Below are 6,623 nucleotides of genomic sequence, written 5' to 3' on the forward strand. Positions count from 1 at the left end.
TAAGTCCAGTCCACCTTGAATTCCATTGACTTTCATCTACCACTTATTTGGTTTGACCATTAGTAGTTGAGATTCTTAGACAGGGCTTAAGCTTGCAATAAGCCTTTGTATTCATTTGAGCTGCCTGAATTTCCTGCTTTCTCATGATGGACACAGATTGATTTGTACTTCTTTAAGGTGTAAATAATCCAAAACTTAAAGCTTATTAAATAAAATATAAAACCAATTGTAGAAACAGGATAGATTAATACTCATATTTTAAAGCTACTGTTTAAGGACACTTGTGAAGAATCACATCTCAGTGAAGTAAATGGTCCTGTTTTGCAAGTTGTCATAATCATGGCATTATGGTATTTTTCTGTAGATGGGACAGTTTCATCATTTACCACAATAGTAACTAAACTAGCTCATGGTCTTTCTAAATACTTATATCTCAACATTTCCATTGATAATTGTATCTGTATATAGAGTTATGGATTAGAACAAGTGGAGAAATAGCAATAGCACTTAGCCTTATATATTATTATTATTATTATTATTATTATTATTAATAATAATAATAATTTATTCATTTATTAGATTTGTATGCCGCCCCTCGCTAAGTGCTTAACAGCCCTTTCTAAGTGGTTTACAGAGTGAGCATATTGCCCCCAACAATCTGGGTCCTTATTTTACCCACCTGAGAAGGATGGAAAGCTGAATCAGCCTTGAGCCTGGTGACATTTGAACTGGTGAACTACAGCCAGCAGTCAGCAGAAGCAGTTTGCAGTACTGCACTCTAACCACTGCGTGACCAAGGCTCGTATAAGTGGAGAAAAAGTCAGCATAGTTCCTTCAATATCGTAAGCCCACTGAGTTTCTTTCTTTACGTTATGATAGTTATTGCACTTTTTAAAAAGGAGGTCCAGTTGCAGTTCTCACCCTATTTCTTTATGACTATTCCATAAGTGTATGGCCTTTGTAAGCAGTTGAAAAAAATGTATTTTAGTATATAGGTATACTTGCCTACACTATAAAGCAGTTGCATCTTTTCGTGGGACTGTGTGGTTGCCTAGTGAAAATCTCAAGTATGTGCGAAAAAGATCAGCCTTCTATAACCCACACACATTCCTGGTAAGTTCAAAGAGAAAATGATAAAAGTTTATATATATGTGTGTGTGTGTGTGTGTGTTTTCGTAGATTTTCACGGGTATATGTATGTAGATTGTTCTGAGTTCGGTTTTTGCCCCGTGTAATGCAGAACAATCTATATCTATCTATCTATCTATCATCTATCTATCTATCTATCTATCTATCTATCTATCTATCTATCTATCTATCTATCTATCTATCTATCGTGTCACCTGGCTCTGTAGCAATTAAGAAATCAGCCACCCATTCCCTTTCTCATGTATGAAAAGACAGATTGACTTAGAATCAGAAACTTTATTTTGAAATACAGTAAAAGAGAGAATGTTTTTAAGAAATCATTTTAATTGCAAATAAAAACATTCTCTCTTTTACTGTATTTCAAAATAAAGTTTCTGATTCTAAGTCAATCTGTCATTTCATACATGAAAAAGGGAATGGGTGGCTGATTTCTTAATTGCTACAGAGCCAGGTGACACGATAGATAGATAGATAGATAGATAGATAGATAGATAGATAGATAGATAGATAGATGATAGATAGATACAAAACTATTTAAAATCTAAAAAACAAAATCTCACAGAACAATCTAACAGAGTCGAAAGAGACTTGCAGGTCTTCTAGTCCAACCCCCTTTACCCAAATGTGACAAATGACAGTCCAGGCTCTTCTTGAAAGCTTCCAATAATGAAAGTCCCACAACTTCAGCAGGCAAGCTGTTCCATTGATTGAGTGTTCTCACTGCCAGAAAATTTCTCCTTATTTCTAGATTGAATCTCTCCTTGATCACTTTCCATCCATTATTCCTTGTCTGGTCTTTGGGTGCTTTGTAAAATAGCATGACCCCTTCTTCTCTGTGGCAGCCTTCAGGTATTGAAATACTGCTATCATGTCTCCCTGGTCCTTCTCTTCACTAGACTAACCATGCTGAGTAATTGTAACGTTCATCGTATGCTTTAGCCTCCAGTCCCCTAATCATCTTGGTTAAGTTAGATGGCATTTCTGCTGCTAATACCAAAGCAGTCTGACCTACAGATGTGCCAATTTGCATAAAGCATTGGAGAACTGAGCTTTCAGGGAGACAATAATTAGAGAGACTATATTAGACTTTGTACAGAGACTAATAATATTGTAAGCAATATTCATAGCTAAATTCGTGTATTTGATTTTTATGGCTGCCTATTTCAACCAAGTAATTCTGGGCTTCATAGAGTTTTACAATTTTAAATTTATTTTTTCAGAGATAGCTATTTTTCTTGAAGGAGATTTCCATCTCAGTTCTTCTTGTACTATCCCAGATCTCCAAGGATTTGTTATATTTCAAACTGCCTATGTGTCTGTATGAAAGATTTCATTTTTCTTCTCAGCCTTTGCCCCAAACTGAAGCATTTTTTAAAAAATACAACCCATTTTTATCCATTGCAGAATTTTTGTGCATGCCTAACTTAATATAGGATCATGACAAGTAGCGCATATTGAAATGGATTTCAACTCAGATATCTCTGATTGTTGATTATGATAAGGAGGGAATTAGTTTGCCCATTCACAACAGGATTAATTTATATGTGTGTGTGTGTCAATCTAATAAGCAATTTTATCTGTATTCTGAAAGAAGTAGAAGATAATAAGATATTGGTATTCACTTTCATAATCATAAATCAGTAATGTAATTGCAACTTACAGTGATAATGAGAGTTCATGATTTATTTTGTTCTTAAACATATCTGCATCTGGCACAGTATTAATTATGATCTTTGCTTGAAAAATAATCCAATTTCTTAGAGTTCCTCATTGTCTAACTGCAGCAATATGAAAGAGTGAGCAAAACTGTTCAAGGCTGTAACTGTAAGATTGTCAGAATCTCACAGAACACAAAAAGCTATCTCAAGATACAATCTGCCCAAACCCTACTAAGAACATTTCAAAAGTTTTCTTGACAATGACTTCTTATGATGTGTTCCTTTATCATCAGCTATATTTGTATTTATATTGTAGTACTTTAAATTTTTTATTGTGAAATATTTATGGCTGTAACTATCATAATGATCCCCTCCAGTCCCTTCCCCTTAATTTTTGATCACAGGAGAACTTAAAAGCACTTTTATTGGAGAAGATGTAAAGATAAAAATACATGTTCATCGCACTAGGTTCCATCGCTCACATAAGCACATTCGATTCTTCTTTCTAATTTGGACATAGGGAATCAAGTAGGCCCTCTGTAATTATGCATGCATGCATGCATGTATACATATATACATTGCTACTCATTATGTCATTTCTTTTCAAGGTAAATCATTTTATGCAAAGGGCAGGAAAAGAGTGAGAGGCAGACAGCAAAATAAATTTAAAGCAGGAGAAAGAAAAAAGAAATCTAAGGACATCTAATTTAGATCAGCACTCTACCCTCTCTATCATCTCTACCTTCTGACCTTGCAAATAATGTGGTTTCCATCATTTGCACATTCTGATTCATACATTGCTTTTGTTTTTTTGGACTTCTTACCTTCCTCTTTCTCCAACCACATTTTTCTCAACATTCCCTTTCTAATTGACACTCTTTTTTTACATACCATATTTTTTGGAGTAAAAGATGCACCTTTTTCATCCCTAAAAGAGGGTGAAAATTTGGGTGTGTCTTTTTTTGAAATTTTTTTTTCAGCCCTAACTAGGTGCTAATGATCTTCACAGCTCTTACCTTGCAGGTTCTTTTATTGTTACTCTCTGTGAAGAATGTTTTCCAAGTCCTAAGTCTTTGCAAGGTTTTTTCATTGCTCTAACTTGCTCTGAATACGTTTCTTTCCAGCCCTAACCAAGTGCTAACAATGTTCCCAGCTCTTATGGGCTTGCAAGTTCTTTCATTGTTACTCTCTGCAAAGAATGTTTTCCAAGCCCTAAGTCTTTGCAGGTTTTTTTTCTCATTGTTCTACTTGCTTCAAATGTTTCTTTCCAGCCGTAACTAATGATGTTCCCAGGTCTTACTAGCTTGCAAGCTCTTTCATTGTTACTCTCTCCCAATAAGATTTTTTTAAAGCCCTAACCAGGGAATAAAATAATGCGCTGAAGCTGACCAGACTAAGGACGCTAGACAGATGAATATCTGGTAAGCAGATTCTTTTTCCTATTTTCATCCCCAAAAGCTAAGGTGCGTCTTATACTCTGAAAAATACGGTATTTGTTTTCTCAGTTGACAGTCGCTTTGTGACTGTCTATGATCAAAAGAACAATTAACACAAGGTGTTGTTGTTGTTACTATTATTTATTGCAGTAATTTATTTTTATTAATCTAATTTTTATTTATCAGTCATTATTGAGCCAATGGTGGCGCAGTGGTTAGAGTGCAGTACTGTAGGCTACTTCAGATGCCTGCTGGTTGCCTGCAATTTGGCAGTTCAAATCTCATCAGGCTCAAGGTTAATTCATCTTCCATCCTTCCAAGGTCAGTAAGATGAGGACCCAAATTGTTGGGGGCAATATGCTGACTCACTAAACCCCTTAGAGAGGGCTGTAAATCATTGTGAAGTGGTATATAAGTGCTATTGCTATTATTCCTGAATGTATTTCATATTTTAGCAAAGACTTTTCTTAAATATTGCATTTCTACTTCATTCAACTTTATTGTTTCTTCTGCTGTGAGCCATTTTTCACTTTTCTATTAAGTGAAGAGAAGCACATAACAATTTTTGTTTTTTTAAAGCATTCATTTCTTTCAATAGCTTACATATTACCTATTACTTTTCTACCAGCACTTGCATGCCTTAAACATTATACATCCATTTTCCCTTCTTTAATAAACATTCATTACACATGTTCTTTTATTTGCTGTAAATTTTCAATATTACTTTTGCCTAGTGGACTGGACTCACCTTTGCCTTGAGGATTAGTATTGGCTTCATATCAGTAGCCTGTGGAACTCATTGGGGTTGACCTGGTCCTGGCACATGGAATTTCTGGGAAATACAAATTCAGGTTCAGAAGCATTAATAAAGACTCCTTTCACCCAGTGTGTGTGTGTGTGTGTGTGTGTGTGTGAGAGAGAGAGAGAGAGAGAGAGAGAGAGAGAGAGCACGAGTTGGACAATTATAATACAACATATTTAATAGGTAACAAGTTTGGGAAGTCTGTTTCTTTTGATTACAGACCTGAATATATAAGTCCTGTACAATATTACAAAGTTGGTATATATTATATACCTTGGTACTCATCTTTAATTGGTTCTGGGGAACAAAATGATGAGTGCCAATCATTTTTTTCCCCATAAGGAATAATTTGTAGTGAATTACAAGACAGCCAACAACAATAAGTTTTAGCTTGTGCAGTGAATACCAAACAAACCATGAGTACCTGGACAAAATTTTCACATCAAAATGCTTTGAGTACTAAATTTGATGAGTTTCAAAGCAGTTGAGTACGAAGGTATCACTGTATATAGGAAGCTGCCGAGCTATGGTCAATATTGATACAACTGTAATAATGAAGCAAACAACGATATTCCATTTTCTTATCAGTGTTGTTAAAATGAATATTTCCAGTTGGATAACTTTTTATTCCCAAACTGAAAAATTACATCCAGGCTTGTTAAATGTCATTATTTAATATGTTTCAGCCACATACCCTATCTCTAGAGATGACTAATTTTATATATTGATAAAAAGAATAGAATTAATAGAAAGAGATACAAATACTTGATGATTTGTCTATCTGAAAAAGTCTCAGAATGGTGTGGTGTGCTATATTTTAAATAATACAATGCAGAGTATGAAAATGTGTTATTGTACTATTACTTAGCTAGTTGTATTTTTTTATTTGGCATCTTTTTTATCACTTGGGTAATTCTTACTTCCAGAGAGGGGAGGAAAAAAGAGTGAATACGTATACTACTGCATGTCTTTGCTATTGCTTGCTACAAAATTAATTTCTTCTGCATAGCTTCTGAAATTTTAAAAAACCCTAACCACAACCCTTGAAATATTTTTCTCTGCTCTATATCCTGTCTTCTGTACTAATGATGTTCATATACAATAAGGATGGAAGTTCTAACTGTCTTTTGTTTTTTTTTATACTCAACTGATCGAAGGATTTGATCTACATTTATTGAAAACCAAACACACCTGTTATCGGTATGATTTCATCTTAAGTAAATGTATGCAACATTTCTACCTTGCCACATATATTTAAGATGGCAGTACTATTCAGAGATGATTTTCACCAACAGTATGTGTTACAGATCTTCCCACAGAAAGCAATGGAGTTTAAGTGTTCTTGCCTTTGATATAGTTAAGATCCATTTTCTTATCCTTTCATCATTGTTTAAGCACGGTTTACTGATATTCCTGGACATGCCCACTTTGGAAATTAAACATGGTGATGATTTAAGTAGAGAGACACTTTATGTTTATAGGCAGAGAGTAAAAAAAGTGATGCACCAACCAGTTATTCAAATGCATGCTTGGATTCATGCTATTGCCAGTGTATTTGTAATCCCTTTCTCTTTGTGA

This window comes from Erythrolamprus reginae, chromosome 7 (genome assembly GCF_031021105.1).
Source record: "Erythrolamprus reginae isolate rEryReg1 chromosome 7, rEryReg1.hap1, whole genome shotgun sequence".
NCBI lineage: Eukaryota > Metazoa > Chordata > Lepidosauria > Squamata > Dipsadidae > Erythrolamprus > Erythrolamprus reginae.